Here is a 22,835-nt window from a genome sequence, read left to right on the forward strand (position 1 = left end):
TCAACGGATAAATGACATGAACAAGACTTCCTCATAAATAAATATATTTCATAATTCATGGTAGCCAAAAGTAACTGCCCTTTAGATTCCAACAGTTTTCCCGACAATTTATTTTAATTCTGTTATTGGTCATCATTTTTAAATTTCCTGACCTCTAAAACGCGTGCCTTTAAATATATGGCTGCTAAAACAAAAACTTCTTATCTGCAATAATTCGAACTTGTACAATAATTGTTCGAAAATTGTTTCTAAAATTTAAGGTTAATCGACGTCATTTCTCAAAATGGCAATAATAGCAAATATATATATATATATATATATATATATATGAGGTTTTCTTGTTAATTGTTAATAATTGTTGAATAATAAAAACAGATAATACTTTCAAACATTTTTTTAGAAGTCTTCGTCAAAAGTTATTTTAGTTTGTATAAACTTTTTTTCATAACCTTATAATAAAGTGATAGATAACCTTTTTAACAAACCAATTTAACTCAATGAAATTAAAATACATAGTTATTTTTAGTTCCTTGTTCTACTAGTATAGCTTCTTTCATAAATTCTTCGTTTTGATTGTTTCAACTTTGAGACCAATTGCCCAAAGTGTGAACGCTCTAAGGCAAAGGATGCGGAGGCCTATAGCGAGTGCGACACAAACAGACAAGCAAATTTATTAAAGAAAGTAATTATTAAGCACTTGAATCGGACCATTTTACATGCTTATAAATTAATTGTACGAATTAAATATCTGACCATTGTTACGTTCTCGTTTTAAAAAGCTGTCATATATTTAAATCAGATATTTAGCCAATAAGATTGAATATTTATCTAATAAATATATTTCTGGCTAAAATTTTGACTTTTTTTACAATTATCTTAACGTTGGAATTCAACGGTTGCCCGAGCGTAAAAGATGTCTGCTGAGTAGCGACCGCCATGCAATAATTGGTGAAGAATTTCACTATAAATTGCAATGGACTGCTCATATATTGGGCAATCTGAATGTTTATTAGTCTTACTGATATCGGCTGATTTCCGAGTATAGCCAGAGTTCCTACACAGTACTGATGAGCCCCAAAAGGTCTACTGTTGGAATCTCGGGCTAAAATTTTGAATTTGCTATAAAAGGTTGATATTCGCGTTTAGAATACAATTATACGGGTTTTGTTTTTTAATCAAACTATAACTTTAGGTAATTGTTCCCTTATAAGATTTTATTTATATTTGTATTTTGATACAAAAATCTTCCAACGGGGCGTTTCTAATTGGCTACAGCGGAGGATGCGAAATAAACCATGTCTTGGAGATGCAGTGCCTCTTGAATTCATTTTGGATCGCGAAAATAAATAAAAACATCCCGGCACAAGGTTTTTCTAAGATAGACTCATGCTTACTCTATCATCTTCAAGCAGGACTGCTGTACAGTCTTAATAAGCCAAGCTTCATCGTTTCAAGGTTCACAAACCTTCTTTTTACCCTGATTTCTATTATGGAAAGTTAATATTTGGCCGTGACTCTTTGGTTTCTCCTAGCCATTAAAACTTTTAGAGGCTAACGGTACAAGTAAGAAGGACTTGCCAAAATCTTCCTACGCATTGTAACCCTGCCACCTAATTAAAGGCATTAAAAGTCACAAAGGTGGTGCCTTGGGTATAAGCCTAGCAGATAAATAATATTATTATTTTAATAAATACCATAAAAACGGAGATATTAGCCAAAACCCATTTTTGTGTGCTTATTTCCCGCGATAAGAAATTGCGCTTTAAAATAATGATGGGGACTTTTGACACTTTAATAATAATGACTTAATGAAAATGCATGCAAAAATTCCACCTGCAAGCAATTTTTGCGAATTTTGGCGAAAATTTTTACTTAAGTTACGGGCCTTTTTATTTAGCCTCGAAATGCGATTAAATCAATTAGTACTCTTTTCGGAATCAGCTTGTTTAAATCTGATCCCCTTAAAGTTCGGGTCGGTTGATCATTTACCCCGCACTCGACTCAGTAGTAGCTCGAATCAGTTTAATCAAGGCCCATTTTAGGATTATATCTGGCTCTAAAACGGTTCACTCGTTTTTCTGTTCAAATTTATGAAGATTAGGTACTCTTTATAGTTGTCACTTACAACTTCATTTTGTGTGATGTCCGTTCTCTGGAATTCAAAGAAATGTAACTTTCTCGCAAATTAAAGTAATACAGTTCGTTACCAACAATATCAGTTATACAAACCTTCAATTCAAATAAGTGAGCTGACTTTGCAATCGTTTTTCATCACAAAGGCAAAAAAACTTTAATACGCAATTTAAGTCCAATTTTTCGCCGTAGAAGTGAGAAGCGCGTGTAGGAATTTTCCCAATAAATATTTCACCAGGTTTCTTTTTTCGTAGGCTACGAAGACAACCATTGGACAATAATAGCTAATTAGAAATGAATGTTTACATAAGTAACAATCATTTCTAATTTTGCTTATGTTTATTATGTTTCTTATAAAAGCATGATAGCAAAGTTGTCCGAAAACCAGCTAATTGAAAGTATTAAATTTGAATTAACATTATTTAAATTTTGAAATGAATCGAAAATATTTTAAGACGTATAAAACCACTTGCAGTGAAATGACTGCAAATGTATTTAATTTTCACCTAAATTACAGAAAAAATTAAAGGTAGTCAATAGTCTGCGATTGAAGATTTTTAAGAATGTTTGTAACCTTCTGAGAATAATTTATATACGGACTGCAAGTACATCAAACCTTTAGTCATATTACAACTAATAATAAGGATACTATTTTAGACAATCTGTTTCGAAGAGATGTTTTTTCCAGGCACATTTACGTAATATAACAGATTTTATGTTGTTACATTCAGTAAACTGCATATGTAGCTTAGCAAGCTCTTATTACATTTAAACTTTTTCATTGCAGCCTAGAAATTAAATGCAGTTAAATGGCAGTTTTTTTAACTGAATTTTGACTGAAATTCATTGCAGTTCAGTGTTGCCATACCGGTGATTCCTACTATAATTAGTACTTCCGGACAGTTTACAATTTATCCTTAAAGTAGTTTTTTGAAATGATAAATTTACTAAAAGCAACAACCATCGAGTTTCACAGCACGAGCCAAATTGTGCTAATTGTAATAAATAAGAAAATATTCTAAAAATAAAATTTTTTTGATTCATTTTAAAAAACCTTCCGGCAACTCTTAATTAGAAAAACCCTAATGCATCATATTCAGATTTTTAAGAAATAAAATCTAATCAACTCCCATGAAGGTTTGGAAAGCATGAAGTATGAGATAAGAAATATTTCCAGTAACGAAATTTAATCTTTCAATTAAACGTATTTTGAAAGTAATTTCCGAGCTTCAGCTTAACAAGACATTTATCTAAAAAACATAATTTTAATCGTAAAGTTAAGAGTGAGGACATTAGTTTCGAGGTTCAATTGCAAATAAGTAAATGGTAAAGATGTCAAATACAACAGAAGTGTGGCGCAGATTACCAAATGATCCATTTTCATTCAAACTTAAAAAAATAACGTATATTAATTTTTAATTTTCTTACACTTAACATTTGATGCAAAATAAGAAGACACTGGGTGATACTTATTTCCTTCCACGCGATGAATTAAAATATAGAAAGTACAATATTAAAGGTATGAAGAAAAAGTATCACGTTAAGGATCCCAGTTTAAAAACAAAATAAATCAAAAACAAAACGGTTGTTATACGATTGAACTAAAACATTTGGTGATACAAAGTATTATGAAAGCAATTGGTTCCGAGGTAATTACGTATAACCTTTCACTGTATAAATTCAAAAGGTTCCAGCGAGGGTTTCGTCATGCTAAAACAGTGACGCCCCTTAGTTGATTGGCCGATGTGCGGTTTTCAATAAGTCAACATTAAAATAAACATGGAAAATTGTTTAGCCCTTTAGTTCTGCTATTCAAATATTAAAAATACGTTAAGCCGTTGCCTACGTTGTTGTAAAGGCCGGTGCAAGCCTCCGAACTGAAGGTACAGTCAAAACAGGCAATGATTTGTTTCGAGGCTCCTGATTTACGCCATAACCCAAAAAAATGTGGCATTGGAAATTGCAAACTGTTGTAAAATGACCAAACTCGAAAATAATGTTTTTCAGGTTCTTTTAAGAAGTTTCATTCCCAGAAACACAGCAAAAGAAAGGTTAGGACCATTATTTAATGATTATAATATTAATAATTGTCGTTTTTGTCTCAATGCAAATTGTTAAGCCAAAATATTATAAAATTTTATTATAAAGTCTTAATTGCACATGCAATTTAATTGGTAAATACCACACGTTTAAAAATAATTTTATTATTCAGATAAAAGAGCCGTCTCTAGTGAATCAAAAACCAATAAACAAACCGTAGCGTCTTTAAAAAGTATTAGCCTGAGGCCTGCACACGTACCTTTACAGTGACGTTAGCATCAGTCAGTCGTACCAGGCTGCTTGCTTTCATTTATTGTGTTATTGTCACTTGCTGTCAAAGCAAGCCCAGTGAAACGTTTGTTTGCATATGAATTAAAAAATTTCAAAACCTTTTGAATATTCAAAATTTCATAAGTGGAGCCGGATTCGATCCCAGCTTGTGGATTTAGAGGGAAATACTCCTACTGCATTGAGCTCTCTACATACTTGAAAATTTCCCGAGTTTTTATGTTATCTCTTTTCTTTTAAATTTATGGAAATAAACCGTAATATTACGAGGCACTTCAAAAACGTTTAAGGTTGTGGACGTATTTTTAAAAACTAAAAGGAATGTGGTAAATTTTCGAATGCCTGCTGAAAATCCAGTTAAATTAAGTTAAAGGTTATATAAAAAAACCTATTAGAGTCAGCAATAAATTGTATGTTTAAAGCAAAGGCTTTAATACGGGATGTCGCTTATCCCCCTTCCTTCGCGATCATTTCAAAGGGGATATTCTTTTCTAATAGTTAAATTGTCGTTGTATTTAAATTGCTAATAAATGACCTTAGTATCATAGGGTTTTTATGTAATTTAGGGAATAAGTTAAATCTTGAACGATCATAAAAGAGTTCTTTTAGCCAATCTAATGCTAAACAATATATTAATCACATTATCCATCTTGTTATGGACCGAAGTAGACGGGTCTTTCTTTACGAGAGAGTATGAACTAGAGATTCTGATAGAGCCGTATTGTAAGAACCCTAATCTAGAACGACCAAACATTACCCAATAGGTGTTTCTAGAAAATAAAACAAAAAAATAGAAGTATAAAATGTTTTTATCTGCTTCGCGAGCGCCAGTTATTTTTGTTCTTTACTTGCACGCGAGCTTGGCACGCGGGTTTCAGATTCCGTAGGGTCTCGCGACTGCAGCGCGTGCTCTCTACCTTCAAGAGCTACAGCTAAGTGACGTAGACAAAACATTGTCACATGACCTCCAGTATTTTATAGAAAGACCTATTTTAAAAATTTTGTTTAATAGTCACCCTCTTTTTTTTCAAATATAATAATAATTCATAAATTTTGGTTAGGGAAATGACTCATTTAGGTAGGGCTGCACACATAAAGCTCGCAAGCGAAGTTTGAGCGCACACGCATGCGTAGTTTCAAAAACCAAGCTCGCGCACGAGCAATCAAAGCGTGGGTGAACTAGGAATTTTTCTAATTTTGCGTCACCTCGCTCGCTTCACGTCTCAGGTGCCGTGGCGTCGCTAGGGTGTTTAAGGCGGCGCTTGAGCCACCTGAAAAATTTCTAAAGCACCACCTAAAAATTCCGAAAAGCGCCTCCTACAATATTCAGAATTTTTCCAATTCACTTGGCGAAAAGTTGCATCAAAATTTCATTTTTCCTAGTCGGTCTCAAACCTTTTTGGGAGCCCCCCTTCCCCCATATCACTGAATGAGACGCCCCTGACCAGTGTAGAGATCGGCATTTGAATAAGAAATTATCCAAATATTTATTTTTATTCATAACCGCAAATTATCCGAAAAACCGAATATTTTTGCATGTTAAATCGTTGTTTATTCGTATAAAATGTTCATAAAAAAACAGTTAACCAAACTTTTTATTGTAAATCGAACTTTTGCCGGTTAATTTATTCGTTCCGCCGACCTCTAGACCAGTGCTTATGGCTTAAGTGCCACCAGTTTTGAAATCATGGTGACGCCACATGATTAAGAAAATTGGTAGTTAACTTATATATGGTTAATTTACTGATTAATGAAAATGTGTATTAACAACTTATTACTGGGAAACTATATAATAAAACTAAAAATTTAATAATAAAGTAAAGTGCTAATGTGCCAGTTAAGGAATTTGATAATGGCTATAAGCTAATAAAGGAAATTAACTAAAAAAGAGGAAAATAGTTATTTATATATAATAGAAATGCTCAATTAATATTTATTAATTAACACTTATTATGAAAAATAATGAAAAATTGCTGAAGAAAAAGGCAAATTAATAATTACGGAAATTACTTAGATACTACATAATAGAATTAGTCATTTACTAATAAAAAAACTATTTTTGCTAAACAATAAAATTTATTATTTAAATAAGTAATAAAATTTATCATAAGCTAGTAAAGGTAATTTCTACTTATACATTAAACAACTATCTTTTTTATTCATTATGGTAATTACTAGTTTTCTATTGAAGATGATTACTTATTAAGTAAGCACTTAACTAAGCAAACAAATGACAAAATTCTAAGTGATGAATCTTTTGGGCTGATTTTTATTATTCCACAGAGAAAATCGTCGTGAAGTTAAATTCTCCCCTAGCGAGCAAAACAGAGCTTTAAAAATTAAATTTTCTAAACAATTGCGACCCTTCTTTCAAAATAAGGACCACGAATGAATAGGTCTCCAACTAGCATTACACTCAATTCCGTTGATGCAAAGTCTGAAATACCATATCTACGTTACTGCTACTTTAAATAAACTAAGCTTCAGCCGAACTTCGCTTTAAGGACTCTCCGTATCGGAAAATAACTTTGAACTTTGAGGAACTTAAGTGCGAGACATCTGTTCTTTAATTGGAGGCTGCTTTAAAGGAACTTATCTTAAAAGAAACCGATTATTTAAATTTCTTGTTTTGGGAGCTAGGTACCTAAGAAATAACAATGATTTATGTAAAACGTTATTAAAACTACGGTTGGCGTAAACTTCGTTAGAAATAAAAATTGGCAGTGGAAGACTACATCCATTTCCAGGTAGCATTCGACTATGCCGTCCGAGTCTACAGCGAAAAGTCCGGCGTGGGCCAAGTCCTCTTTGTTCACGTGTACGTTGTCCCATTGCTTAAACGTTTCTAGCCGACCGGTTACGGTGTTGAGATCCTCGTGACTAGCCATCCCGATTCTCTTTGAGCTACGGAATAATATTTCTGGGTCTAAACCCCCCAAAATGACGTAATCTATAAAAATGACGTAATTTAAAAATGACTCACTAAAGATGACGTAATCTACACCATGAAACGTAAAGATTACGTAGATGCGTTGTGGTTTTCATAAGCCAGCCGCTATGGGAAAGAGGAAGATGTCTCCGCTTAGGGTACCAAAGAAATGCTGGATATGCTCGGAAATAAACCGGTCCGTGAGAGGTTTCAAACAACATTTAATGACACATTTATCGTGTAATACAATGAAAGAAGATTCGGATCTGGCGTGTGATTGTGATGCGAGTGAATCGCTCCATTACACGGAAGCCGAGGAAATGTCAGATGATAAAATTATCGATTATCTTAACGAACTTATTGGGTATGTAAAAAGCGCGGTGCCACAATGGAATCAACCGAACCAACTACATCTAACCTGCCAGCCGAATTAAAAATGCCGACTGAAAAGGAAACGGCTGCTCTGATTTATTTTCAAGAATATTGTAAAACTAATCAAATTCATAATATTAAAACCGCTGTAAAGAAAATGTGAATAAAGTTTTTATATTGAATACATTGTTATTTTTAAAGGTGACCGTATAAAGTAAATTTATAAAGTGTAAATTGACACTTAATATTTTTAAAATTCTAAAATACGTTTATAATATTTTTCCAACGTGGGCGAATGAATGGACACAATGAACTATTAATTACGTAATCTAAAAAAATGACGCGAGCAATGAGAAATAACGAGTCGGATTTATAAGATAATAAAAAATATTTATTTTATAAGCTGATATATTACAAAAATTATTTTTTGTTTTACGAGTCAAAAAAATATTATAGTGTGATACAAAAAAAATTAAAATGGACATCGTATTTGACTGTCTATTTCAGCGCGGTTCTGGGTAATCCAGTCGGCGAAAAGTAGACTTCGTTCCAAAGAACACGTTTTTCGGATGTTTAGAGTTTGATGTCTGAATAGACATTTCACTGGCGGGGGCGTATCAAAAGTCGCAGCTCGGGGACAGTCAAAAGTTTCCAAATCGTATATGGCGGTCTCAATATAATCGGCTAAAAATTTACACTTTACGTCTCCTTTTGTAAAAATCATATCCGCACTCGATACAGCTGATATAAGGCAGGCGGGTAGTTTATAATAGGGGAGATACCCCGCGGTCCAGCAAATACCGTGAAGGTTCCTAGACACCCAGCCGTTTTGTCTTTTAATGGCGTTCGGAAGTTGTTGTACTGGATAGGGTTGTTCGAAAGTCCAAGTTTGAACGGCGGGAGGGGTCGATACTGTTGATATAGTTAGCTCCTTCACGACAATGTCGGGGGCCTCTCCGCCGGAGCGCGAGGCGGATTTTCCTAGTAGAAAGTCAAATTCGACAACGGCCATTCTCGCCATGCCACCGATACGATACTGAGGGTTTAGTTATGAATAAAACGGGGTATAGTCGCGCGACGGGAATTTACACTCCGTTTATGATGACGTAACAGGTTGTTAAATTTTCTCGTGGCCCTTATATCATTGTTGACGTCTCTTCGTGAAAAGCCCTTAAAGAAGCTTTGGTGACTTCTACGGTTTGATCGGTGACGTATATAAATCACGCAATAATGTCCGCAAATGACGCTCGTTGTCGATTGAAGTCGCCGCTTGTTGGGCGTGATTTTTCTCGAATTTTGTTTTAAAAAAAGTTTAATGGCGGGCAAAATGGGCCGTAGCGCCAACGAGTCAAAATACCAAGCCCGTTTTAATTTATCAAGGTAAATCGCGACCCAATGGCCGCCCGGTTCATCGTGGGGATCCAGATTTACAACCAGTGACGCTGGAAAACTATTAATCTCATCGGGTAGACAATCCGAGGCGAATACGCCCATAAAATTGCGCATATGTCTCAAAATGTCTAAAATCTCGGATCCGCGCATAATTACACGTTTTCAATAGAAACGTTACGATCTTTGTCTACGCTAAAGCTGGCTTGAAATTCGGCAAAAACTGGTGAACATAGAATAACAAAGATAATTTTCCACTATATTTAAAGCCAACTTTCCTTACATTTCACTATGAAAACACTGAAGCTTCTTTCAATGCGATAACTTTATTGCATGCAATTTTTTTCCCAGAATTACAATTATTGAATCGAAAAAATATGTAACCACCCTGATGTTTTCGCCGACAAACACTTTCCATTATTTTCAAACACTTTGCGCGTGCGTCTTATATAGGCCCTAAGGGGTGTAAAAGGTAGCTTACCCTTAATAAAATGGGCACAGCGGGTGTCCCCCCTCGCTAGCTAAAAGTGTCGTTTTGGAAAAAAAAAGAGTCGGTAGGTCAATAGATAAAATACCGATAGCTGGAGGATCTCCCATTTAGCGTCCCTATTCGGTAGGGCTGGTGGAATCATCAGCCAGTACTAATTTAACCATCACTTTAAAAACTTTGCAAGTCTGAATAGCTGTGTAGAGTACTATTAACAGAGATAAATATTGGATTGAAGGAAACTTCAGTGTTTTCAGAGTGATAATTAAGGGAAGTTACCTTACAATATAGTTGAAAATTATCTTTTTAAGTCTGTGATCACCTATAGAATATGTTAGGAAGTGAAAAAATTTCATTTAGCAAGCTTTTCTTCAATTTTGGTATCCACCCTGTATCATTTAAAAGCTCAAGCATTGTTTTTATCAAGTTAATTTTAAACATATCTTAAAACAAGCTTCCCTAAGTCTGACTAGCTCTGTATGGTAATAATAAAATAGCTAAATATTTTTTGGGTTTAATAATTGTGATTCTTAGTGAAAATTTTGCATATATTACAGTATTAGGTTGGCTAATTATTTTTTTCACCTGCTCACCCCTTGAATAGGTTAGGAAGTGCAAAAATTTCATTTAGCAAGCTTTTCTTAAATTTGGGTATCCACCCTGGATCATTTAAAAGCTCAAGCATTGTTTTTATCAAGTTAATTTTAAACATATCTTAAAACAAGCTTCCCTAAGTCTGACTAGCTTTGTAGGGTAATAATAAAATAGCTAAATATTTTGTGGGTTTAATAATGGTGCTTTTAAGTGAAAATTTTGCATATATTACATTATTAGGTTGGCTAATTATTTTATCACCTGATACCATTCTCAACGGGTCAACATAGAATAACAAAGATAATTTAAAGCCAACTTTCCTTACATTTCACTATGAAAACACTGAAGCTTCTTTCAATGCGATAACTTTATTATGTGCAATTTTTTCACCCCAGAATTACAATTATTGAATCGAAAAAAAAATATGTAACCACCGAGGTGGGGAGGGCTTCGTATATCAACATATTGTGTTCAGGCAAACTTGTTCACTATGCTATATTGTTTTACTAGTCACTATATAATGTCTGAGTTTTACGCGCACTGTGATTTTCGCAACTTACCATTAATATATTAGCATCTCTGTATAATGTATATAAACAAGGTATTTCACAAGGTGTCGGTTAACGCTTTGCAGTTACATTAACATCTCTGCAAAATATCGCGCTAATCATTCAATCAATCAGCTAAAGCACATATCGTGATGACTACATGTAAGTCGTTCCGGCTTTGTAGGTATGTCTCATAAATAAATAAATAAATAAATAAATCTAACCGTCATATTAACATTTGTAATTACACATATTGTACTTTCATTACTTGAAACTTCAGATTAGTTAGATTGTATCGCTAATTAATCCACTGAATATTTTAGTATCCCGTTTTTGTGAATAATTCCAAACCAAGTTAGTTTTGTTTGAAGTTACGAGCAGACCTGTTTCAATAAAGTATTAAAACGGAATTTATTTTTTCGGTTTGACAGAGAAAAGATTCGTTCATACCAAAAAAAGGTAACTTTGTCCATCGCAAGTTAATGCGAACTTGTCTTATTGTCGAAAACGTATACCGTTAACTTGTTAAAGCTCTTAAAGGTTGGTTTCCACTAGGGCAAAAAGGACATAACGGCGACGTCGACGCAAATACTTCCCCAAGCTCATCGGTTTTCCCCTTTCGATAATAACTCGTGGAGGTTTAAGATAATAATATGTAATGACTAAAGTAGCTAAACGCTAATAGTAAGTTATGACTAAACGCAAAATTTAACCATGATTAATTTAAACTAGTAAATAGTGAGTAATATACTATAGAGACAGATACTTCATGGTTTAAAATAAACTTTTATTAAAAAGAATATTGGGGAAGCTTTTTCGAGCCCACACGTTCCTTTTCAACCCAGATAGAAATGGCTAAAAAATCCAAATACAAACAGATAGAACGCGTAAAAAGTCATAACCTGAGCGGTGCGCGTAATCGGATAATACAGAAATATAAATTACTTGATCAAAACGTTTTACGAATAATTTAGAGAGCTTTATCTATTGAATAAAAGTTAACCATCCCCGATCTCAAAGGTGGAATCGCGCTTCGATAGAAGACCCGATATGTTCGCGAATTCCGACAACGACCATAATTTCAAACTATGTTTTTTAAATTTTTTATTTCTTTCTTTTATTTTGTTTAATTATATATATTTAAAATTGAAGCTGAAACAAATTTTAAAATGACTTTGGTTTCCCATAAGACATGCTGAACTCATATCAGTCGACTATAGCTATCTCAACAAGCTATACAGATGTTTCAACTCCCACAGTTAACGTAACTTCAAGGCGGCGCGCGTGCGCTGATTTCCCCTGGGGGGCCGCGGTCTGGGGCGCTGATTTCTCGGGGGGGTGGGGGGCGGTCTGGGGGCGCGTCGCGGTTAATTTAAAAATCAAATGAAAACATAGATTTAAGTGTTTTGCGCGGTTAATTTGAATTTGAAACATGGATTTGAGTGTTTTGACGTCATAGAATATTCGTTGTTAAAGTAACGTAGAATGGAAATATTTTTAAACTTTATGTTAATATCATTGTAGTACTTAAATATGCTTGCCACTTGAACCCATATCACGAGTATTTCTTAAAACGAATATACATCTAAACTCTACTTTTAACGCGGCAAAATACAATTCCGATATTCAAATATTTAAAAATACTTAGTGAAAAGAGACTTTAACCGTTTTTAAAATTCACAATAGATTTATTTAAAAAATTGACCGTTTCGGAGGAACTGTTCCTCCTTCTTCATGTCTGACAGTACAATGGTAAAACTTTGGGACGAAAAAATATTTATGCATACATATAGTGGAGGCTACTGTTCTTTAGCCACGAGCGTTTTTTCTCAAAGGCGAGTCGACCCCCGTCGAAGTGTTATATGAGCAACGGGGTCGATATCTTCGTTCGCGCTCGAGGCTTTTATTGTCGGAATGGGTGGATTCTGCGAGAGGATGAATTGGTTTGGTGTGTGTGTGTGTGAGAGGGTGAGGACCATAAACACGTTTTAAAAAGTGGAGAAAACGTGGCTACGTTAAAGGGAACCATCGTCACGGTTTAAACATTGCGCAGATTTATTTTTTTAAATTTCGATGGATTCGCGTACATTAAAATGAGTGTTATATAATTTTGGATTGAGCTAGTATGTCTATTGAGTCCCACCTAGCATTATGGGCCCCAAAAACACGAAGGTGTTCGCTAAGGAGGAGAATTATTGTAAGGGTTGTTTATATTTTTGGGGCTCTTTACGCCTTTGATGAAATGGTCGACGGCATTGGCCAATGTAATAATCACCACAATCACAGGATATTTTATAAATGATGACCTTGTCGAGGAGGGCAGTTGGTTCTTTGTTATTACATAATAAAGCTGACAATTTGGGATGGTGGGAGATAAATAGGATAGAGACCTACTGATTTCAGATTTTTGGCTATTTTTTGGAGAGACACCATGATAAAAGGGGAAATATGCTGGGATGAAAGAAGGAGGAACAAGGGGAATCCAAAAATAGGATTCACTTCAATTTAAATGCACTTTTTGAAAATTAATACTTTCATATGCTACACTGTGAAAAATTACTGTAGCTTCCTGTTAAATTCCTGTTAAATTTTAACAGGTAAATTCCAGTACCAACTTTTACCGTTTGAGTTACTAGATAGTTGCTGTACGCAACAGTTATAGTCCTGTTCGTCGATTAACCGTTATATTAACAGTAAATTTTATTCAAAAGCTGAAGTATATTTTATTATTTAACACCATCACTTAAAAACCACTTTGCCGAAGTCTGATAAGCAGAGTTGGATAATTTTTCGATTCAATTATTGTAATTCTGGGCAAAAAAATTGCATGTAATTAAGTTATCGCATTGAAAGAAGCTTCAGTGTTTTCATAGTGAAATGTAAGGGAAGTTGTCTTTAAATATAGTGGAAAATTACCTTTGTTATTCTATGTTCACCCATTGAGTATGGTAGCAGATGAAAAAAAAATTAATTAGCCAAACTAATACTGTAATATATGCAAATATTTCACTCAGAATCAAAATTATTGACTCCCTAAAAATATTTAGCTATTTTATTATTAACATACATAGCTAGTCAGACTTAGGGAAGCGTGTTTTAAGATAAGTTAAAAATGAATTTGGGGAAAAAAATTGCTTGAGTTTTTAATTTTACGATACAGAGTGGCTCCCATTTAATGTGATGATTCTGAGTGAAAATTTTTCAAAAGTCAAAGTAATTGGATTGCATGAAACTTTAGTGTTTTCAGTTTGAAATTTAAGGGACGTTACCGTTTTTAAAGTGATGGTTAAATTAGAATTCAAAAAAATAAATAATTTCAGGTTTTATATAACTGATATAGGGTGGATCCAAAAAAAGTAATTTTTTTAAATTGAACATCATCTCTTCTGAATACCTGTGTTGGGTAATTCTAAGGTGGTAGCATATTTTTTTCGATTCAATAATTGTAATTCTGGGGTAAAAATGCATGTAATAAAGTTATCGCATTGAAAGAAGCTTCAGTGTTTTCATAGTGAAATGTAAGGGAAGTTGGCTTTAAATATAGTGGAAAATTTCCTTTGTTATTCTATGTTCACCCATTGAGTATGGTAGCAGATGAAAAAAAATTAATTAGCCAAACTAATACTGTAATATATGCAAATATTTCACTCAGAATCAAAATTATTGAATCCAAAAAATATTTGGCTATTTTATTATTAACCTACAGAGCTAGTCAGACTTAGGGAAGCGTGTTTTAAGATAAGTTAAAAATGAATTTGGAAAAAAAATGCTTGAGCTTTTAATTTTACGATACAGAGTGGCTCCCATTTAATGTGATGATTCTGAGTGAAAAATTTTCAAAAGGCAAAGTTATTGAATTGCATGAAACTTTAGTGTTTTCAGTTTGAAATTTAAGGGAAGCCGTTTTTAAAGTGATGGTTAAATTAGAATTCAAAAAAATAAATAATTTCAGGTTTTATATAACTGATATAGGGTGGATCCAAAAAAAGTATTTTTTTTAAAATTGAACACCATCTCTTCTGAATACCTGTGTTGGGTAATTCTAGGGTGGTTACATATTTTTTTCGATTCAATAATTGTAATTCTGGGAAAGAAAATGCATGTAATAAAGTTATCGCATTGAAAGAAGCTTCAGTGTTTTCATAGTGAAATGTAAGGAAAGTTCGCTTTAAATATATTGGAAAATTATCTTGTTATTCTATGTTCAACGGTTGAGAATGGTAGCAGGTGAAAAAAATAATAAGCCAACCTAATACTGTAATATATGGAAAAATAATATGTAAATGATATAGGGTAGATACAAAAAAAATCTTATTTAAAAGCTGAAGTAATTTTCTTTTAAATTGAACACTACAAATATAGTTTTCGCATTTTAACTTTAAATATAGACTATTTTACCATTCTCGAGTATCTTGCATATTGAAATTTTTACGCATAAGGGGTTACCATTTAATTTTGGAATAGATCACCGAAATGTTTTAATTAAAATATCTTTTATTTTCTACAATAATTACCTTTTATTACCATAAATAATACAAAATACTCTGTACCTTCAATACGTTTAAATAGCTTTCCAAAATGTAAATATAGGTAGTAAAATACTATAAAAACCCCTGACTCTACGTTCAATACGTTAAAATAGCTTTCAATACGCCAAATATAGGTGGAAAATAATAGAAAAACACACATACTATTATTATTTTTTAATTTTTGAAAATACACAACATCCACTAGTTACTTCGCAATATGACAAATTTGCTGCTCTCTTAGTGCCTAACATATCACAATTTAAACACAAATATATGCGTGGTAACGCTTTTAATACACCTGGAGGAATTCTTATACTTAGAATTCTTTTAGATTGGAAATAAACAGCTTTACGGTACTTCAAACAGATTGAGTATCCGTCACAGTACCATGCTAGCCCTCCGACAGTTGGAACATGAAAAACTGAACCGTCACAATATACACAGAAGTAGTCACCAGTTCTTAATAATGACATGATTCCGTCTTTCTTCAATTCTTCGACTGATATTGCATTCACTAGTGGTAAATACACGCTTGGTTATAAATTCATATATAATTCTTATAATAGTTTCTAGTGAAGGCTACAAGTAATTAAGAATTAACATTACAACTAAATAATAATATATAAAAATAATGTGATTTCTAAGCTAGCTTTAAAAAAATAACCGAAAACAATCTTACTTTTGAAAAATGACTCTTTAATATCAAAAATCGTCTGTCATACTCGGAAACAATTAATTGATCACTGATGTCGTTTCTAATATTTCTTCAGCTTTTAAAGAAAAAAAGAGTTACTCGAGAATGGTAAAATAGTCTATACCTAAATTTAAAGTGCGTTTTAAATTGAAGTGATTCTTATTTTGTATTCCACTTTCACAATGGGAAAAGTGTCTTTCTCAAATGTTGTAATTGTACTAATAGATATGATTGTTAGAACTATTTAAATCCATAAGATAGAATCGTTCAGTACTTTGCGGATATAAAAAGAGGGACTCGTTCAAATGGAAATATTTTAAACTTCATTTTAATATCATTAGCGTGTAAGTGGTCCATGTACCCAAAATTGAACCGCAAGTTCAGATATGCAAATACATAGAAAATACTATAAAAGCATCTTAACTCTACTTTTAATACATAAAAAAAAATCCGATATTAAAATATTTCAAAATACTCAATTAATGTACTAAGTTAAGTTAAAAAAGAGAATATCGTAAACACGAATTCCTCCAATTGTTAAACATAGATTCCAGATTAGATGGTGTATGTATGATGGGTAAGACTCTTGTCAGAAAGATGAATTTTTATTTTAATACGTTAAAATACATTTCGACTATACAAATATAGTTTTCGCACTTTAAATTTAAATATAGACTATTTTACCATTCTCGAGTAGCTTGCATCTTGAAATTGTTACGCATACGTGGTTACCATTTAGTTTTGGAATACATCACCAAGCTAAAAATATAAAAATTGATAAAAAACTTACATGGCTACGTCCTCATCCGAGAACAGCGGAGATGGATTTTACATTTTTGGTGGGAACAATCGTTTGTTATAACCATTTTAGCGCGAAGAATCCACACCTGATGTAAAAACGACACTTTTAGCTAGCGAGAGGGGACATCCGCTGTGTCTATTTTACGCGCTGGGGGCAAGGGCCATTCTCTAGCTACCCTTTACCCCTTAGGGCCGATATTCCGTAAGACGGATAGCTTTGCGCATCGTAAAAGTGTTTGATAATAATGTTACAAGGGGAAAGTGTTTGTCGGTGAAAATAGTTATGACTAGATACACAAAAGGCTCGACCCATTGAACTATTTGGATTTATTTCATAACACCACTCGCACGTGGAGAAAAGTGTTTGACAGATGCCGTAGGGGCCCAATTACTCGGGCTTATAGCTACTGGCTGTTTGCATAACCTCATGTCAGATGATTCCACCACCCCTACCGAATAGGGACGATCCCGCCTCTCCCGTTACTCGCCTTATCGCGAACAATCCTAAAAACGCATTACTAATCGTGTTGATTTTACTTTTAATGGGACTTGTAGAATTTCTATCTCTTTGGTTTACCAATATGGCCGTCGCTATACACATAACACCGCAAATTTTGACTAATCGAGTGAGTCATTGAGTCAACCCATTACGTCATCCTGATTACATCATCAAATTATAATCGCTATATAAGGCATTCATCCCCGTCATCCATCGGCAGTACACTACAAACCGTTTCTCGAGCATCATGTCTAAACGAAGCTGTGTAGATAACGTTCCTGGGTCCACTAAAATGTCTAAATTTGACCCGACTCAGCGGCAAGTTAACCCTCGGTATTCACTTTCATCCGAGCTTTTCGTTACTACGGGGTTTACGTCTGAACTCGATATATCTGTAGCTCTATGCAATAAAGTCTCACACCAGGTCTTTGAGATGTCTTCGCGCGCCTGGGATGATTTATACGGCCACTGGGAGCAAATAAATGATCCACAAAGGCTGCCCTTTCGATCTCCGTTCCCGCTATCTGATGCGCTAGTGACCGCCGCCATGTCTGACCAAAAAGAATTAACCTTGCAAAGTACGATATCCGAAGCGTCATTCGTAATCAAAGCTCCTGAAACTCGAGAATTGGACAGACTCAAATATTTCATTAATTCGCACATTCAACTCCTTAAAGTGAACCAAAAACTCTTTGAATTAATGGGTTACGTTATAACCGATAATTATCGTAAAATTTACGAAATATTGTATAAAGAACCATGCGCACCCAACAATTTATTTCTATCCGTTGAACATGAAAGGTATGATACCGTTGTCCGCTATGCGTCCAATTACGTAACAGCATTTAAAATTATTGAAGATTTTAAAGAAACAGTTGCCAACCAAAATATGTTTTGCGTATTTAACTTGTACAATTTGTTCGCTATGGTATCTACAAACCATAAATATATTAAAACTAAATTGTTTTATCTTTCAACGTTTTTTTTTCATCCGCTTAATATACTGTAACTTTGAATGTATAAATAAAACCTTATAATTTGTATACACTGCTCTTTTTTTTCCAAAACACTTTTACCGATGACCGCCCGCTATTTTACGGTACCCTATTACAACCCTTATGGGCCCGAAAGTGTTTGTCGGCGAAAACCAACCAACTCGAATTGTGCCCTAGGCCTGACATTCACTATGACGGATGGGTTTTGACGGAAACTATTTAACTGTTTATATAACATCGTGTCAGTCCACACCGCCATAGCGACAGATAACCTATTGACCTAAGATGGGGGGTTAGGTTTTATGGGTTATAACATCGTAAATCATCTAACCTCGTAAATCAGCTAACCTTTTGACCTGTCGCAAATGTACGCAAAATGGGGGGGAATACTTACCCCCACAGGGGCCCGTTTCACCCCCGTTTCTCCCGCCCGCAGGGCCCCTATCGGTATACACACTCACTTATCTCTGACTCTTATTGAGAGACGTTTCGATCGTTTCTTCAAGTTCAACTAATCGTTTGAAAGTGCCACGACTCACTAACAACGAAACGCTCTGAGAACTCTTGACGTGGCGCGCAGATAATGTACAATCCATTAACACAAGGCGGATGACGTTCGTTAAAAGAATTAGATTAATTACGCTTTGTTCGCATTGTGGATGAATGCTTTACAAAACTATAAATATTATTTGCGTATTGGAAGAAAAATATAAAATAATGGTATTCTTTCCCCTCACAGTCTTTCCTGTCAACTGTAGCCACGTCGCACCAGTGCACCACCTGGGATGCGATGTTTTATCATTTCAAATAACGCCTTAAATTGTTAATTGTCCAGAAAACAGACAATTTTATTTTTTCTGTTTAATTGTTCACTTTTATTAATCTGTCAATTTAACAAGAAATGTACTATTTCAATTTATTGTTTAAAATAATTATTCCTCATCAAAATTTAAAACATTTGTTTTTGGGGTTTTTTGTGGTTTAAAACAATTGCTTTATAAAATATTGAGTATAATCGTTAAACTTAAATTATTCCGAAAGTCTTTTAAATCAAGGTCGAATTTTAAGAAAAAGTGGACGTGAAACCAGCGGTAAATCACATCTGAGAGAAAAGAGATTAAGCGGGAGGTTTTATCACTGTTCAAATGAGCATTTTAATGTTATTTAGGTGTAAAGCACTCGTGTCAAGCTTGTCGAAAGTCGAATGACCCGTTATAATACCACTTTCATTAATTCTTCAATTGAAATCATTTCAATTCAATCTCATATCGTTTACTATGGGAACATGATAAAGCTTGGCAACTTGTTCTGAAGAGTCTGCCCTATTCAAGGGTGAAAAGTTTTATGAAATTCAATTAATCCAAGGGAAAACATTTAATTTTAATAAAAAAACTTTTTTTTAAGAAAAATGAATAATTTTATCTTTTGTACATCAAGAGAGATACCATAAAAATAAAGAGTTCAATGACTTCAATTTGAAAGAAGGGGACAACGAGGGTTAGTTAAGGAAAAGAAATACCATTCCCACTTCGGAAACGGTAGGTAAGAAAATTACTAATTGGTCGAAGGGAAGAAATCCTTCCACGTAAATAAGGTTTTCCATTTATAGTAATCGGACGAAAATATCGTGGCGATTTACGACAAATATCACGAAGCCGACCTCAACCGTTTTGATAAAAAGATCTTAAAAAGTTTGAAGGGGGGGAGGGAATCTGTAACAAATTCATAATAAATCTTTGTTTTTGTTTCTGAATCTATTATGCTTAGTATATCTTTGGCCGGTTTTTAGTATTCCAAAATAGCGCTGCTCCGGATGTGGCGGAGCGTTTGGGCTGATGCTCCGACGGGCCGTTTTTCTTATCCTTCCAGGACTTTCCGGCCCGTTCTTTGGTCTGGAACTGTCATCTGGGCAGGCCTCAGGAACGCCTACTGTCGTTGGTTAGTGTTGATCGTTTTCCGGTTCCCGCGGTATTGTGTAGTTTCGGTGTAAAGCAAAATTAGCCAAATCTCCCTCTACCCAGCAGAGCGCTGGGTAGAGGGATATTTGGCTAATTTTGCTTTATTCTGCCCCGGTTCAGCGGTTTCCCGCCTGGAATTTCGGAACGCTTTTCGGCGGGTTGGCTTACCCCCTTCCTTTGGAAACACCCTGACAGCTCTATTTTCATTCTACGCTCTTCCGGAAGGTAGCTCCCGCCCGGGATACTTCCGCTTTCTGTCGGGATTTTTTGCTATCCCTTCAGCATTTTTAACGTTGGTGCCGCTATTGTCTGTTACGTATTTTTGTTGTGTTGGTGTCTCAGGCTCTAGCCGACACCATATCGTGGGACTTTCAAAAAAAAGTTTTCCAAATTAAAGACCTGTATCCAGGAACGAGTTGAATCTATTTATAACGATAACGGTAGTTGATCATTTCTGTTTTCATATTTTTCATTTTTCTTATTGTTTTCTATATTTTCTCGATAAAAAAGTGTGGTCATGAATTTTGAAAAAAATTGTAATTTCTGCCTTCAGCTCTTAATTTTTGAAATAATTTCCATTAAAGCAAAGTTTTCCGAAGTTGCTATGAAAAGATACTAAATTTAATTTCAATACTGATGAATAATTTCAATTGCTGATCGACAAAGAAGTCGCTTCAGTAGAGGCACATTGAGAGTCCTGGAACACGGGGTGGAGATGGAGTGAGGTGGAATTGAGGTGGAGTGAGGTGGGATTGGGGTGTATGTTAAAACCCTTAGAAAAGCAACATATGTTATTTTGCCGTAGTTTTTTCGATAGATAAGATAAGATATTGATAAGGTTCGGCTTGTTTCTCTTTATCTCGCGATTTAAATATAGTATGGAATAAGTTGAAAATGTATTGAAATGATGTAAGTTGTAAAGAGTGATATGTTCTTGTTAACCTAGGTGAGAGATGAGGACCGAGTAAATCCACAATATGTTAGGTGTTTTCTCCCATGGTGGAGGTGGAATTGAGGTGGAGTGAGGTGGGATTGGGGTGTATGTTAAAACCCGTAGAAAAGCTACATATGTTATTTTGTGGTAGTTTTTTCGATAGATAAGATAAGATATTGATAAGGTTCGGCTTGTTTCTCTTTATCTCGCGATTTAAATATAGTATGGAATAAGTTGAAAATGTATTGAAATGATGTAAGTTGTAAAGAGTGATATGTTCTTGTTAACCTAACTGAGAGATGAGGACCGAGTAAATCCACATACACGTAATACAATGCAGTTTAAAATGCGGGTACTTAGAATGGAAAGTTTTTTAAGACCAATTTTAATCAATAAGATAGAATCCTTAAGTACTTTGCGGGTATAAAAAGAGGGGGCTTGTTCAATGTTTAAACCACATTTAAAGAGTTTTTCACTGAAATAGAAGCAATCCCTAGAAAACCTTAAAAAATGTAAGTATAAAATCTGTTCATAATAAAATGATTTAATTTTTTTATTTGATTTTAACTATAAACCTGTTACGTTATTTAGGAATGGACTGAAAGTGTTTCCCATATCCCAAGTTAAAGGTATCACTGTTACACCGGATTGTGAAATCTTTTTCGGAACAATAGATGGGAAAAGGGGATTAAGCTAACGGAAGAAGAATTACATCAATTATGGATGAAACGGGAAGAAATTTCGTCGTTCTTTCAGGCCGAGTCCTCCCAATGCTCTACGTCGTTTTTCGAGGGATCAACGACCAGACAAATAGATCTGTGTATTTTTCAAAACGTGAAAATTCTCAACATACGAAAAATGTGTCACGGGACTGAACCGCTTGAAGAAACGCTATTCCCCACCAGAGAGGGCTTTGCGATCACTTATTTGTCGTGGAAGAAATTTACCGAACTTTATGATGAACTTTTAGTATATTTTAATGAGGTTAAACGAGTTCACAATCTTATTAGTGATAATATCGAAAATCAACTACGTAAATTTATTCGAAACAAGTGTTACGGGTGTGAAATATCGCACGAGTCCCAATTACAACATGACTGTTTAATGATGGAGTGGTATCAAAGAGTCGATTTGCACTTTTTAGATGCTGTTAGTATCTTAAATTATTCAGAAATCAATATGATGTATTCTGGTAAAACGTTTCTGGAAAATAAATTCTGCGAACTTATTGTAAGTAAAATTGTTTGTAAGACGAAGCAAATGTTATTATAGACAAATAAAATTATTTTAATGTAATTTGTTAAAAATAAATAGTTGAATGTTATCTAACGACATTTACGATTTTAAATGTAATTTATGAACACTAAATAGTTGATTCCTGGGTGGGGGGTAGTGTGTGCGCGATGAAAGTAGATATATTAATTTTCAAAATTAGTTAATATATTTTAATTCATAAAGTGTGGTGAATGTTAGATGGTAGTTTTTTGAAAGATAAGATATTGATAACATACACATTTAAGAGATCAATTGAAAATTGTTACATGTTTGCATATTTACTGATGCACGCGGCGGTATATAAAGCTGGCGTAATTCTTTGTTAGGGACAATACCCAAAAAATCACAGAAATCTTAACAATGTAAGTAA

The 22,835-nt window shown here is 34.2% G+C and overlaps 1 long non-coding RNA gene across 2 annotated transcripts; it reads right to left on the reverse strand.

Moving 5' to 3' along the window:
• Positions 1-15,475: 15,475 nt before the first annotated feature.
• Positions 15,476-18,861, reverse strand: LOC149943735 (uncharacterized). Of its 2 annotated transcripts, none has more exons than XR_016480845.1 (3): positions 16,794-18,861; positions 15,989-16,079; positions 15,476-15,823 (listed from the first exon to the last, which is right to left on the reverse strand). It is a non-coding gene; the product is annotated as an uncharacterized LOC149943735 (long non-coding RNA). The 2 variants fall into 2 exon arrangements; XR_016480844.1 differs by having other exon boundaries at positions 16,688-18,861.
• Between the last annotated feature and the right edge of the window lie 3,974 nt (positions 18,862-22,835).

This window comes from Leiobunum rupestre, chromosome 5 (assembly GCF_980474605.1).
Source record: "Leiobunum rupestre chromosome 5, qqLeiRupe1.1.hap1, whole genome shotgun sequence".
Taxonomy (NCBI): domain Eukaryota; kingdom Metazoa; phylum Arthropoda; class Arachnida; order Opiliones; family Sclerosomatidae; genus Leiobunum; species Leiobunum rupestre.